We start from the raw sequence: 16,148 nt of genomic DNA on the forward strand, positions 1-16,148 counted from the left end.
TGAAGGACGGTCACGGAAGTGTGTTTGGTGTGTGCTACAGCGAGCTTCATTCAAAAATAAATGTGCTTCTCGTATTTTTTTCACTCAGAACTTCCACGTCATCACCAGGCACTGTAAAACGTTCCTTCCATTAAAGCCGGAAAATACCTGTTGAATATATATTCATTGGGTCACGCACACGCAACCACACAAGCTAACCCTACTGGCTTCCATTACGCTCTCATGTCTCGGTTGTGAGTAAACACAGACTGCTGTTTCTTCAGATCCGCCAACAGTTCATTCACCTTCTCTCCTCTCCGCTGTCAATGACAGTTGTCAAATTTGTCGGTTATATTTGCCAAATAGGCCAGATTAAATCCATCTGCGGGCCTGATCCCGTCCGCGGGCCATGTTTGACACCCCTGGTGTAGTGCATGCTATGTTTTCATTCTGTAACATTGTCAGAATGACGAAGAGCCAGGGTGGCTGTAGGGAGAACTCCACTCCACTTTGTTGACATTAGCCAAAAAAAAACAACAAATACCCCATTTCACACAGAACTGTAAAGTCAGCGGCCATACTAAAATGCTGGCTTATATTAACAAGCAGTAAAGCAAAACTCCTACACTGGCATGCTGAACTTAGACAACCCAGCTAGCTTTCACTGGCTATTGCTGTTTGCAAGGAGTAGAGGGCCGGTTTGTGTTTTTTTTTTATTATTTTTTTTTTTTGAGAACACGCTGCTATAAATGAGTTTGCTGGGAAAATATTTCCCCACACTAACATCCTTTCACTTCATGGTTACAGCATTTCCCTCACAGGGTCGATTTCAATGAGATCCCGCGTTAACAGTAAATTCAGATTTTATTGGCCAATTCTATGATTCCATCCGCGATTCTGTTAACGTGAAAATTGGGCCCTACCAGTGCCACTTCTTAAACCTACACATTTCAATGTGATCAATTTCAATCCAATAACGATACCTGGATTTGGATATCTGCCGACACAATACCAGTCTGATAATAGAGCTCCGTTTAATATGCAACCATGGGAAACAAACCACTGGTGTACTAAGTAACAGACATTAAATGGGCAGGCCAAGGAAAACAACAGCAGTTGACGACAGGAACATCGTGAGGCAATAATAAAGAAGACCCTAAAACAACTGTTGGTGAAATCAGCAACAACCTCCAGAAGAAAGGTATCAACATCTACTGTTCGCAGAAGACTTCATGAACAAAATTACAGAGGCTACACCAAAAGATGCAAACCACTCATTAGCAAAAAGAATAGGAAGGCCAGGCTGGATTTTGCCAAAAAGTACAGAAACAAGCCTCAACTGGGACAAAGTTTTATGGACTGATGAGACAAAGATGAACATTTACCAAAGTGATGGAAAGGCTAAAGTTTGGATAAAGGATCTGCTCATGATCTCAAACGTGAATCGTGGTGGAGGCAATGTTAGAAACCAGGCTAGGCTCAGTAATCATCATTGATAACTCATGATGGCAGCAGCAAAATGAACTTAGAATACAGAAACATTGTGTATGCTAATTTAAAGAAAGAGGCATCCAAGCTGATTGGGAGATTCGTCAACATGCAGCAAGATAATGACCCAAAACACACCGCACAAAAAGGAGTTCATCAGGGGCAAGGAGTGGAAGGTTTTACACTGGCCGAGTCATTCTCCAGAGTTAAACCCCATAGAGCATCCATTTTACCAGCTGAAGAGGACACTGAAGGGAGTAACCCCCCAAAGCAAACAACAACTGAAAGATGCTGCAGTGGAAAGCCTAGTAAAGCATCACAAAAAATGCACACAGCAAATTTCTAGAGTTGAAAAATCTGGAGTTAAAGCAAAAAGAGTGAAAGAGTTGAATTTTTGAACCCTGACTACCATTGTGTTAAGGACGACTACCAGACGGTGTCGTCTTTTGGAGTTGATTCCATGGGTGTTCAGGGACCTGCACACACAACCCCAGAGTTGGTGAGTAACTGTTTTTTTCTTGTACTACCCGCCGTATGTGGCTCACAAAAGAAGCTCTTGTTGCATTCAGTAAACGTTTTTTTGCTCAGTCTGTTGATAAAAACCACTTAGCGTTAGCTAACCACCTTTCTGTTCACGATTCACCGTTCCTGAAAATGTTTATTGTTCTTCAGTCTGTCTGCTTGTCGAGGACGGAAAAGAAAGAAACAATTCAAAGTAGCACTGATGCGGCTATGCGAAAAAGCTTACTTTTTATAAGTCATTGTTAGATATGCGTTATCGTACAATGTTTTTTATATTTCTGCCTGTGTTTAACTGTGAAACAGCGGAGATTGGGTAGGCAGGTCATCCAGTCTATGTGGTTTCAGCTAACCGTTAAGTCAGACAAGTGCAGGCCTGCAGCGACGTAACTTTACTATTCAACGGTAGTAACAGCTTTTCGCCGTGATATATGCGAGGTTAAAATCCCACTGTCATCACTTGTTCCACTAAATTACGTGTGTGTTCCCTTATTCCTAGCTCAAGATAGTAAAAGTAGAACGTGGAAGAAAGAAGAAGTATGTCAAAATGGAAGAAGCATGCTTCTCACATTTTCTCAGTGCAGGTAAGTTGTGTTTAAAACTGTCATTAAAGCTATTAAACTGTAATTTTATAAATGACATCCTTGTTGTTTTGGTACAGTTCAGCAGAGGTTTCTTATCCCGTAGAGCACAGCACTGGAAGTCACAGACCACCAGGCCATAGAAGTGGATGAGGACGTCTTTCCTGAAGTTGCAACAATCAAAGACATGTTTTGTCATCTATACTGATGAGGGTAGGTCACTTATATTTTGAGGAAATTGTATCTTGCCTGATGATGTGCTAGAATAGTGTTTGTGTGTGCTACTATATTGTAATTATCCGCCCCAACAAGTATTTTCCTATACTAATTTGATTGTACAATATGTATTTCAGAGTTTGGTGATGGCTCCAACCTGACTGACTCTCACTACGTGACTCACTACATTCACTACATGTGGTAAGCAGAGTTATACTGTAGGTAATGTTTATGTTTTGTCTTGAGCCAGGGATTATTTACACAGGCATTTATTAAAGATTTGTGGTAACTAGTCTGAATATATATTTCTTAAACTCTTGTCATCTTCACATTTGAGGGGATAAAAAACCTCCTCTCCAAGTTTGACAGAAAGATTGTCTGCCTCAAGCAGTCCAAGTCGTACAAGTGATACTGGATGTGAAGTCATTCAACCTTGAATGGACAGTACTTGTGCAAGAAATGTCATTTTATAGCTTCTTCATATGAAGTTTTTGTTCTTTAGCCAGGCTAACTTGAAAACTATTCTTAATTTCATTCTGTTTTGTTCTTTTCAGAATGTGGAGCAAATCCTCAACTCCAGGCCGGCAGGGATGACTGTGATAAAACAATACATAAATAAATCAAATAAAACTGTCATACACAGTAAAATGTTCAGTGTAATAATTTTCGCATACAAAATTAATGTCAACTTTAAAAGTGTTAAATTAACTATATGTTAAGTGTTGGCTTTTAACACCGGTTAATATTACAATCAACTCCATTCTCCACTCACATTTTACTCTCTAAAGAGTAGTATTTTAACACCAAGAAGAGTTGAGTTTTAACTGTGAATGGGGGGGGGGGGGGGGGGGTCAACTCCAAAAGCAGAGTTCTATTAACTCTCCTGTGGAGTCAATGGATGGCCACGCGTGTACACTCAGATGGACTTGATTTTAACTCACATGGAGTTTATTCCAAAGACCAAAATTTGCTGTGCATAAGTTCCGTGATGAAAGTGGGTCACAGGATTAATGAAGTTATTGTAAACAAAGGATTTGCAGCAAAATATTAAGTCTTATTCACTTTAATTTATTTCAAGTCTGCTGTTCCAATACTTTTTGCTCACCTAAAATATGTTGTGTTCCTTTACAAATAATGCCATTTTCTAAGTTGTTTATCACATCCAGATGTAAATACCTGGAAATAAAAGCTGAAATGTTTATCTCTTCTCTCATGTTCATCTTTTGGTGTCAAACTAAAGGTTTCCAGTCGACAGCAAAAATGACGGAATTCAGCTACAATATTAACAATGAGAAAATACCTCATTAATTTTGACATATGACTCCAGTGATTAATTTAAAAGCAAAATGGTCCCTCTGTTAAAGGGATGAATAACCCTCAAGGATATAATGAAATATTATTTAAACATCTCCGTGTAGATGCCCTAATAACAAACCTAAATGAATATGAGACTGCAATACATGTCCAAGGACTTCAGCCTCAAGCTAACTTTCATATTAACACTTTAAGCGCCAAAGTCGAGAAATTGCAAGAAGCAACATAGCTGAATATTACAATCCATTTCAGCATATTTTACAGATTTGTGTTTATAAAATAATATATAACAGTTTTTTGTTTTTTAATAAAGTACAAATGCATTTTTTAAGTCAATTGCACTCTGGCCTGTCAGAATAATCGATAAATCCATTAATCGAACAATGAAAAAAACAGTTGATAAACTGACATGTCCATGCATGCATGTTAGTTTTCCGCAGCACACAATACCACACAGGTTGGATGACAAGGGAATTCCCTCTGCATCTGTCATACCAAAGTTTTTGTAATCAGGACAGCCCTAGCGGTCCTTAGTCTCGTCATAAAGCATAAAGCATAAAGCATTTTCAATGATACAAAGGGCTAAATCAAAGAAGACACCAACATACCACCGCATTGACGGAATTGGCCAATAATAACAGAAATCCACTGGTGAAGTGGAATCTTGTGAAAAGTGACATACTCTGAGATTATCTTGAGAAGAAGGAACGTTCATGTAGGGAAGTATTTCCCAAGGCAGACTGCTCTATTGTGGTGAAATCTCAGACACACTAACCTGCCCAATCCCGAGCTAAACATGTCAAATTTGCAGTGAAAATACATGGAAACTCCTCTTACACAGCGTGACTGAAAGCGAGTGGGATTAGTTATTATCTCCACGGTGGGATATAACCCACTAGATGATCAGAAAGCCCACATTATTTACATGTTTATGTCTTTGTTTCTGATTTTCACCAAGTGCTAAAATTTCACACTTTATTCCTGCATGAAAAGGGAAGAGCAATGTATTTAGGGAATCTGATTAATTGAGTACAAGTAAACATCATGACTCTCTGGGATTGGAGATTGTCTTGTTTGTTGTTGTGTTCAAGAGCTATGGTAAGGAGACGCACCAAAATGAGTTCATAACCCACTGACAGGATACTGGAGAGCTCAGGCATGAACCATCCATTCCCTTCAACAACAACAACAACAACAAAAAGATTAAGTTTCTATATCAATGTTGCACATCTGAGAAAGTATTAAGAATAGTCTAGATGGGAGAATATGACCCAGCTTGGCTGACTATATTATGACTTGTTTCACATCAATCTTGCCTTGAGTCAATATGCAGTAAATGTTTGGCAGGGTGGCTCGCCATGTAAAGGTGGTTTATATGGCTGCTCTACTGGGAACTTAATCATAACTCAATGTTGTTATTTTTACCATTTACTTCCATCCTGTCTGGCCCTTGTCAAGGAGCCTGAGACCTGCTGCATAAATGCAATATGACCGCTAAGAGATTGATTCCAAAGTGTAACATTTTTCCCGGTTACTGAGTACAAAATAAGTGACTGGAAGGCAAGGTTCAGATCAGGAGAAAGTACACATCGAATGTGTTTGTGCAGGTAATTAAATATCTTCTTATTTCTCATGACCCAATTAGGATGAACTTTGGTGCGGCAGTGCAGATGATCCATCAACATCCTTGACAATACTTTTGATTGTCAGAGAGGTATGGGAAGGTTTTGCCATTAAAGGAGGTGTTTCAGAATATAGTAGTAATAATATATTTTCATCAATATTTGGTAGTTGTTAACACATCATACGTATGTCACAGTAAAGTACTGATACACCTACATCAGACATTTGTACAGTTTCTATTTGGCACTTTACGTTTTCACACAATCTCTCTAACTTCATTTAGGTTCAATGTTACATATATAGCACAATACATCTAAATTCAATTCCATTTTATTATAGTGATTCCAATCTCTCAAAGGGAACATGTTTTACGATGCCATTGGTTGACCAGAATTTACCGCTGCAAGTTATTCTTTCTTTTGAATGACAACACCACCGTGATGTTAATGATGTTTTCAATGAGTCCTCGCAACCCACTGGTGGTCAATTGAGAGAGTCCTGAGAAATTAAATTGGTCTCCAATGAAAAAAAAGTATTTCTTTCTAGTTCAAATATTATTTTCTTAAAATGTAGTAGAGCTGTACAGCAGACGAGTGCTTAGCATGCAGGTCGAGAGTCATGGGTTTTAGCTAACCACATCTGACTTTGGGTGTGATTACATTATTGTTTTGATTCTGCAGCACGGCGGTCGAGTGGTAAGCGCGCAGACCTCACAGCTAGGAGACCCCAGCTCGATCCCACCCTCGGCCATCTCTGTGTGGAGTTTGCATGTTCTCCCCGTGCATGCATGGGTTTTCTCCGGGTACTCCGGTTTCCTCCCACATTCCAAAAACATGCTAGGTTAATTGGCCACTCCAAATTGTCCATAGGTATGAATGGTGAGTGTGAGTGGTTGTTTGTCTATATGTGCCCTGTGATTGGCTGGACACCAGTCCAGGATGTACCCCACCTCTCGCCCGAAGACGGCTGGGATAGGCTCCAGCACCCCCGTGACCCTCGTGAGGATAAGCGGTAGAAAATGAATGAATAAACTGTAGTATTAAGGGGAACTTTTATGCTCATTTTTCGGACCTTTGTATTGAGTTGTGGACTCCTATAGCACAGAAATCTTTGTAGATGTTTGAACTGTTTTAATTTATACCATCCACGGCCCGCCTCCAGGCACGCCCACTCAGCAGTGTGACCAGCTGTGGCTGGTCACACTCCCAAGTGCTCAGGAGGACTTCCAGATAGCTGCCAAACCCAACTTTATAGCAGTTGATAAACAATAAGTTTATCATAAATTATTATAAACGGCGTTTATAATCAACTATTTATCTTTATCAAATTTCCGCTTTTAACATACAGCCATACTATGTGTTGGATCCCGATTCCGATCCAGAAGTAGAGACTGGACAGTCCGAAGTTTCTCAAGAAAAGAGGTTCAAGACGTCTCTGAATGGTAAGTAGCTTAAGCATTTTAGCGTTTTCTACAACATCGGTAACGTGTAATGTGGTCATTACATGTTTTTTGCGTGACTACCAGTGTTTTAAAAACTTGGATAGACCCACTGAATTTGGTGGGGAATGACTATTAGCAAAGACTCGGTGAACTGTAATTTGCACCCCGCTCCCTGTATGCACACTCTATAATGCTACAAAGACAAACCGAGAATACAACATTCTCACTACATTTATAGGTGAGAGAAGTGGAAAAGGCATAATAGGTCCCCTTTAAATTCATTATAATATTGTTATAGTTATATATATATATTTATGTTCAGAACGTATCTACATAAAATCATAAAATTCCAAATGTACGACGTTTACAGGTACAATGCACTACGCTGATCAGTAGTACTGGAAGCAGAACATACAGCTGCAATTGTCTGTTTTAGTTTTATCTTTTCATGAGGTTGCGTTTTGGCATTCTACTTTCCCTGATTACTCGATAAAAACAGGGTCTCGTTGAGACGCCATCCGGGCATAACAAATGGTAACTGCAATCCAACGTATTTCTCATCACTGCCGTCACGCCTCCATCCAGAACAGAAACATGATCAGTTCTGCGTGTGGGCAAAACGTATCTACATCCGGTGGGCAGCTGGTCTGGCAATCCGATTTGTGCTACACATGCAAGGTACGTCATCAGTCTACCCATTTTACAGTAGTTGCAGATCACACGCCACAGGATGTGAGGACACGGGACTGTGTGTCCGACACGACTGTCTGCAGTACGGGGCCCCACAGGGAACGGTCCTGGCTCCGTTCCTTTTCACCCTCTACATTGCAGACTTTTCATACAACACACCAACCTGCCACCTGCAGAAGTTCTCTGACGACTCTGCAATCGTTGGCCTCATCACAGATGGGGACGACTTGGAGTAGAGAGGACTGACACAGGACTATGGATTGGTGCCAGCGGAACTGCCTCCAGATCAACACGGGGAAAACCAGAGAGCTGGTGGTGGATTTCCGCAGGCGCATCCACTCTCCTCCAACACCAGTGAACATTCAGGGAATGGACATTGAGATGGTGACATCTTACAAGTACCTGGGTGTTCATCTCAACAATAGACTGGACTGGACTCATCACACGGAAGCACTTTACAGGAAGGGCATGAGCAGACTCTATCTGCTCAGGAGACTGAGGTTTTTGGAGTGCAAGGGGCACTCCTCAAGACGTTCTATGACTCTGTTGTGGCTTCAGCCATTTTCCAGGGAGTGGTCTGCTGGGGCAGCAGCATTTCGGCTGCAGATAGGAAGAGACTGGATAAGATCATCAGGAAGGCCAGCTCTGCCCTGGGTTGCCCCCTTGACCCAGTGGAGGTGGTGGGAGAGAGGAGGATGTTGGCTAAGCTATCATCCATGTTGGAGAACGACTTCCACCCCCTGCAGGACACTTTGACAGCACTTGAAAGCTCCTTCAGCGATAGACTGCTTCACCCCAAGTGTGTGAAGGAGCGATATCGCAGATCCTTTCTTCCTGCAGCTGTCAGGCTGTACAACCAGCACTGCTCCCAATAGACTTCTACACCACTATGTACATCTGTGTAATACTTGCTTTTTATAGTCAGTATACTAGTTACTCTAGACCCCATTCACTGTGCAATATCTGATCAACCTCCATGTGCAATATTAAGGGCTCTAAATGCAATATACTAAGTTCTATGTGAAGTATTTCCATAATGCCTCATATTAACTCTAACAAGATCTCAGTGTATAGACTGGTCATATATCTCATCTCATTTCATATTATCTACATACTGTATTGTATATAACTCTGGGAAAAACTGTTGGGTTGTTTGTATTGTTTATTTTTCTATATTGTGTATTTTGTACTGCTTCACTGATTCTGTACTCTTGCTGCTATGCAATGCAAATTTCCCCACTGAGGGACGAATAAAGGCATATCTTATCTTGTATCTTATCTTAAAGCATCAGGCAACCCAATTTGTAACATGCATGTGCAATATATACTAATAGTTCCGGGGTGAATTGTGTTTAATTAATCTTCTCCCACAAATCCATCAAAGTCCTCATCTTGCCCATCTCCCACTCATCATTATCAGAGTCAGTCACGTTGTCAGGTGGCTGTTCAGCAATGATGCTGGCTTTCACCAAAGCTGGGACATCAGTTAAAGCAGACACCTTAGTCCAAGCATCCACAATCCATTCACATATGGTGGCATAAGTCGCCTGGTGCTGCCTCAGCGTTTGCTGTCTTTCATCCATGGCTCTCATGCCACTCGCCACTTCACTCCAAATGCCCTGTTTACACCATTATTACACCATTACACCATATTATATGTCTAGCGGTTGGAGTTCTCTTAATTCTCCTGGAATGATGGCAAGCTCCAAAGTCATTTGCTTTCCTTGATTTTTGACAGTAGCGGAAAGATAGGCACAATGTTGATTTGCAGCCCCACAGGCGTGGTGGACATTAAGCTTACGTGCTGTACATAATGTTCTCAGATTGATTAATTGCACTGAAAAAATGATTTATTGGCCCTGTAATTATTACCTCAAATATTAATTTTAATTTTACAAGGATTTATTATTTAACTTCTTTTACTCTAAAATCTCACTCACACTTAATGCCTGACTTGACGATTGTGTGTAACTTTGTATCCTCACATTTATATGTAAATTTGGTCACTGACACCAAGTAATATTTAAATAACTAATGTATTGATTTTACAACCTGATACCAGATAGTAAAATGTACTTGGGTAATAGCAGTAAACCTGGCCCCCTTGTGGCCATTCTGAGCATGCGTCAGAGGATCGTTAGCACTCAGACTTCCCAAGGCAAGTTTGAGGGGGCCATGTTTTCACAGGAGATGGTGGAAGACGACATGGACGGTCGTTTAACAAGAAAATTCATGGATGTGGAGCCATACGGGTAGGTCATATGCTTATCTGACTTTTTTCTGTCACCTTTCCTCATCTGTCTATGTCAGTGTTATAACGTGAAATACTCAACGTTATCATTAGCTTACCTTTAGCCTGCCAGCTAGCTAGCTATCAACTGCGAGCTTTGTGGAGGTGTTTTCGGTTACAGAACAGGAGATTTTTATGTTTATTAAATCTGCAAGGATTAATTCCTTATATATGTTATTTGATTATTTTGGCAGCAGCAGTGTCCTCTAAGACAGCTTACATCCTGGTGCTCAGCTGTTTGACCTGCTGCCCTCTGGCAGACGCTACAGGTGCATCAAGGCAAAAACAAGCAGACTGAGAAACAGCTTCTTCCCAAGAGCCATCACCACCCTGAACTCAGACATACAACGTACCCGGTCATTAGCATAATGTAAATGTGCAATATTTCCATCACTGCCTCTGTTACTACCTCAATCATATTGATTTATTTAACAACCATTACAATACAGTGGAGTGGCCAATTAACCTAGCATGTTTTTGGAATGTGGGAGGAAACCGGAGTACCCGGAGAAAACCCACGCATGCGCAGGGAGAACATGCAGCGGAGAGTCGAACCCAGGTCTTTGGTTTAGTTATGAAATGTTTAATTTATTTCACAGGTACCTCAACCTGTGGATGTGTTGTGTTTTTGTGCACCGTGATCAAGTATGTACTTCCTTTTGATGACCACATATATAAACGGCCCCTCTGCCAAATGTTTTTATTCAATGTGGCTGGCAAGTAAAGTTGTTTGTGTGGAATGTGTGGAAGCAGTACATGACACGTGTTGAACGATTTCACGGTTATCGTAAAAGTTAGTTCTGCACATTTTATTGTGTCTTTTAATTGTAATTATTTGCATAATTGTGAATGTAAAACAAATCTCCAATGATTTATAATGTATTTCTAACCACATTCATCACTGCTGGAAGTAAATACACCTTTACTACAGATGTAGTAAAGCTCTTCTGGTTTGAAAGAATGTTTTGCAGAAGATGTGTTAAGATAATTTCATTTAATTCAAAGAAGGCCATCTTAAAAAAAATACAACACAATCATATTAGAAAAGTGGTGTAGGTGGTAGCTTAAATCTCATGTAAATATTACTTATAAATTGCTCCAAATTAAGAAAGGGAAAACTAGTTAAACAATCCTGAAAAGCGAGTATATTTATATGGATTTTTAAGTAGATTCAAAGGGAGTTTTGAGTCAAATTTACTAGCAAAGAGAGTACCTTTTGTGTCTGAGACAGTAAATGTCAAGTCATGTTAAAGAGTATTTTTAATTTAAAAAATAATCCTTGCTGAGAAGTAAATTTTACTTGAACATTTCCCAAGTAAAAGTTACTTGGGAATTGTGTGTGCAAATTGTTACCTAGCTTTTCTCAAGTAAATGGCACTCCAAATTTTTTTTCTGTGTGGTACCAGCGCACGTACTGTACGTATTACGTATTGTTCTCTGATTGGTTTATCATTGCCAGCTGACGTATTACGTCGCTGTGTCAGCGCTTATCCAAGTAGCACAACAACATTTTTACACATTTTTTTAATTTAGTGCACATAAGGCGCACCAGATTGAAAGGTGCATCGGCGATTTTTTAGAAAATTTAAAGGCTTTTAAGTGCACCCTGTAATACAGTAATGACAACATAATCAATTTATTTTCCAATACCATATCCTCCGTGCAAAATTGAGAAATTCTGAGCCACTCTTTCCTTGTTGTATAAATAACTGTAAATAACTTGTATAAATAAGTTGGGGGTTTTTTCCCCCAGCATTGAAAAAAACTACACAAGGCTATTCACACTGCAGGTCAATTAATTCATTTTCTCATATCTGACCTGCATATTCAGATTTTTTCAAATGCAACCCAGGCATCGTTCATATGTGGATATAAATCAGATGTGTAGGGGAGACTGCGGCATATTGTCACACTTTTCATACGCTTTCATATATGTTGGGATCAATACATCCTATTGTTAAAACTGCATACCAAATGAAAGAACAAAGTCTCGGGTATTTATGTTGTATTCATGCCATTTCCATATCTTGATTAATTTTTGACTTATAGACATTTAAATAGTGTGTGTGCACATGTGACAAATCAGCATATAAACTGTCACACTATGTGGGGTATGTGGATGTCAAATAAAAAAAATAAAAGAACCAGTTTATTGTAGTGGTTTTTTTTTTTAAATTTAAATTCAAAATTAAATTCCACTACAGGAATTCTGATAAATCACTGAACCTGAATAAATACTGGAATGTGGACATGTAAACTGTCCCAAACTAGAACTGGAAATTGATATAAAACAAACAAGATATCAAATCTTAATAAAGTCTTAATGGACCCACTGTGCATTTGACATACTGGAAGTCTCGGACCTGCACAAACAAGGCACAAGCACTCAAAGTGTCTCCTAAAGTGCGTCCTTCAGCCTCCTTCAGTTAAAAAAACAACAACTTCCTTCTATGTATGCATTTTCTATACCACATATCCTCATTGGGGTCACAGCAATACGAGTATGTTTATTCATAAGCAAAGAGCTTGCATCAGTGTGCCCAACATTGAATATTTCAAAAATTCCTCATTTAAACTGACCATGGAAGGTTTATGTAAATGTAGCAAACTGTTGTGATCATCTGACCCTTGGCCAACATGCTAACCACTCGATCACCGTGCGGCCCATTTTTTAAAACTTCAAATTCACAATAACATTCAACCACAGGAAAAAACCCACAAGGTTTATCAATCATTTACCAATAGTCCCAAATACAACTGGAAAATAATTTCAAACAAACTTTAAAATAAATCTCAAACCAGGGCTCCAACCTCACTAGTCAGTTTCATCATCAGAATCACAGTTCCGTCACAAAAACTGCTTTGCCAAGGGTCTTCATGAGCCCATTGCTTGCATTTCAGATACTGGAACCAAGTCTCTTCCTAACCATCTTTCCTCTGCTTGCTTGCTCTCTTTTCTTTCTTTAAAAACACTGTTGAAAAATGCTATATTACTATCACAACCGCTAATAAGCAGACTTTCTGTATCTACGTACTGTATAACCTTTTTGTAACTTGGCTTAGCTGTGTTAAGTTGCCACATGTAAAAAAAAAAAGCGGAAGTAGCCACAGCAGCGTGAGAATGCTCTGAAGGAAACACACTTCTAATTTTGTAGAAAGCAGCAGTTCAATATTCTGCTGTAAATGACGATGCCCATGTTTACGTGAGAGACGAGGAAAACTCGTGGATCAGACATTTTGATAAGCTTGCTGGGTATCATGGAGACAAGGATCTGACCATTTCCGAGCCTGGTGATGTCATAATATGAAAATGAGATGAGTGAATTTACTCCCATCACAAACTTTGGGGTCATACTGATGATTTTTCACATTCACAGTATGCATTCAACCATTTTCAAGCTACAACCTTTTACAATAGTAATATCAAAACTATACTAGAAGAGGAAGAGGAAGAGGAAGAGGAAGAGGAATAAGAATACAATTTATTTGTTGACGCCTCTGAAAACACCCATGGTCAACTTACATGCAAAAGTAGACACAATAAAGAATACAATAAAATAATAAAACAAGTAAAAACAGTTTAAAAAAGGGAACGACAGACAAAACTAAAGAGTTTTAAGATGGGATTTGAAAATGTGGACAGAGTCCAGTAAATTGATGTGTAGTGTGTTGTGTTCCAGAGTCTAGGGGCTGAGCAGCTGACAGCCTGAGCACCAAAAGCAGCCAATTTAAAGCCAGGCGTTGTGGGGGCAGGCCAGCAGAAGATGAACGGAGTGAGCGGGATGGAATGTGGGGTGAGATCAGGTCAAGCAAGTATGGGGCCATAAGATTATGGAGTGCTTTGAAGGGAGTAAAGAGGAGCTTATATTGGATGTGTTGTTGGACTGGAAGCCGATGGAGGTTAAAGAGAACGAGTGTATTGTGGTCAGAATATTTAGTGTTGGTAATAATTCTGGCAGCGCAGTTTTGAATCAGGTGAAGTTGATGGATGAGTTTCTGTGGAAGACCAGTCAGAAGGGCATTGCAGTAGTGAGAAGTGACCAATGGGGATTTCTGCTCAATCCTGAGAGAGAGGGGGGCGGAGTCGGAAAAATATGATATATTATAATATTATATGAATATATATTATTGATCTGGGGTTTGAAGGAGAGTGTGCTGTCAAGGATGACTCCAAGGCTCTTAACTTGAGACACAGTAGGAACAGAGAAACCCTCAATTTGAATTGTGAGGGGATGGGCCATGGGGCGTGATGACAGAGCCTGAAGAACTTCACTTTTATTACCATTTAGTTTGAGCATGTTTGATGGACATCCAGTTAGTGATGGGACTGAAGACAGGCGGTCTTTTCCAAAGACATTAAAGGGCAGTGGGGGGGCTGATGAGGAGGGCTTAGTTGCGATATAGATTTGGGTGTCATCAGCAGAGCAATGAAAATGAGTCCCAAAATAATGAAAAATGTTGTCAAGGGGAAGAAGGTGAATAATAAAAAATAGGGGACCGAGGACTAAACCTTGAGGGACACCGTGAATGATTGGTGAGCATGAGGATTTGACATTTTGACCTTGAATAACATGTGAACTGTTGGACAAGTAGGAATAAAAAGATTGGAGGGCTGTGCCAGAGACCACAATGGAGACTAAGCGATCCAGGAGGACAGTGTGAGAAATGGTATGGAAAGCGGCGCTAAGGATGAGAATGGAGAGAAGGCCAGAGTCAGCTGCAGGAGGAGGTCATTGGTGATATGAACGAGAGCTGTTTTAGTACTGTGATAGGGCCGAAAACCTGATTGAAAGGACTCAAAAACAAACAGACTGACAGAATACTCATTAATCCCTTTGGGATTCCTTCAGGAAAATTGGCATCTCATCTCCATTGTTCCACGTGTAGCACTGTTTAAAGAAAATGGAATAAAACGAATATAAGATCAAATATAAAATCTCCAAAAATAGACACCAAAGGCACTATATGTTATATTGCACATATATAACATATGTGCAACACATAATAATTATAGACCCACTGTTCTGTTCTCCTGTTGTTGTCCCCCCCCCCCCCCCTTAATGAGGAGTTGAATAGTTTGATGGCACTGGGGACATAAAAGTTCTTCAGTCTGTTGGTCCTGCATCTCGCTGAACAGGCTTCTCTGGCTGCTGGTGACAGTGTGCAGAGGGTGGCTGGCATTGTCCAGAATGATCAGCAGTTTGTTCAGAGTCCTCCTCTCTGCCCCTGTTGCCAGAGGGTCCCACTTCATCCCAACCACTGAGCTGGCCAGCTTTTCCAGCCTAGAGGTCAGCTTTTGTTGTGCTCCCTCCCCAGCACACCACATCATAAGAAAGAGCACTGGCGAACACAGGCTGGTAAAACCTCCACAGGAGCTTCCTGCAGATGTTAAAAGCCCTCAGTCTCCTCAGGGACACTTTCCGCGTGTTGCATGACCAGCCACAGCCCAAGGTATTTGTAGTTCTGAACAACCTCCACCTCTTATGCTCCCGACAGAACTGGTCTAGGACTTCCCAAAGTCGATGACCAGCTCCTTAGTTTTGGAGGTGTTAGTTTTGGAGAGAAGGCCAGAGTCAGCTGCAGGTTGTTGTGGTGGCACCAGACAGCAAAGTCCCTCAATCCCATAATGGCTATGTCATCTGCAAACTTCTGAGGTCGTTAGTTAGTAGACAGTAGTACACACACTAGTAACTTTGAAATAAACGGAAGGTTAGATGCTGATCGGTAGTTATTTAGAACATGTGCATCAAGACCAGGTTTTTTGAGAATTGGAGTGAGAAGGTGGAACGGTGCCAGCAGACAATGAAGTGTGAACAATATGAGTGATAGTAGGGAGACACTACTTAACGAAGGTGGCATTGTACTGCTAAAAAAGAAACCTTGTTTTTCTTGTCATCATTATAATGATTCAATCAAATGTTTAGCTGTACCAGGTAGAATAAGCCAGACACTCGTGTATATACGTAGTACTCGTGTTGTGTATTCACGCACTGTGATTGGCCGGTCA

The 16,148-nt window shown here is 40.3% G+C and overlaps 1 protein-coding gene and 1 long non-coding RNA gene across 4 annotated transcripts in view; one reads left to right on the forward strand and one right to left on the reverse strand.

The window, feature by feature from the left end:
• Window positions 1–16,148, reverse strand: part of LOC131131939 (zinc finger protein 609-like) — a 110,220-nt gene that overhangs the window by 42,404 nt on the left and 51,668 nt on the right. The gene's annotated exons all lie outside the window — the stretch shown is intronic.
• On the forward strand, window positions 1,609–3,418 carry LOC131131998 (uncharacterized). Its single transcript, XR_009130292.1, has 5 exons — window positions 1,609–1,966; window positions 2,486–2,570; window positions 2,648–2,780; window positions 2,921–2,984; window positions 3,338–3,418. It is a non-coding gene; the product is annotated as an uncharacterized LOC131131998 (long non-coding RNA).

Source organism: Doryrhamphus excisus, chromosome 1 (genome assembly GCF_030265055.1).
Source record: "Doryrhamphus excisus isolate RoL2022-K1 chromosome 1, RoL_Dexc_1.0, whole genome shotgun sequence".
Lineage (NCBI taxonomy): Eukaryota > Metazoa > Chordata > Actinopteri > Syngnathiformes > Syngnathidae > Doryrhamphus > Doryrhamphus excisus.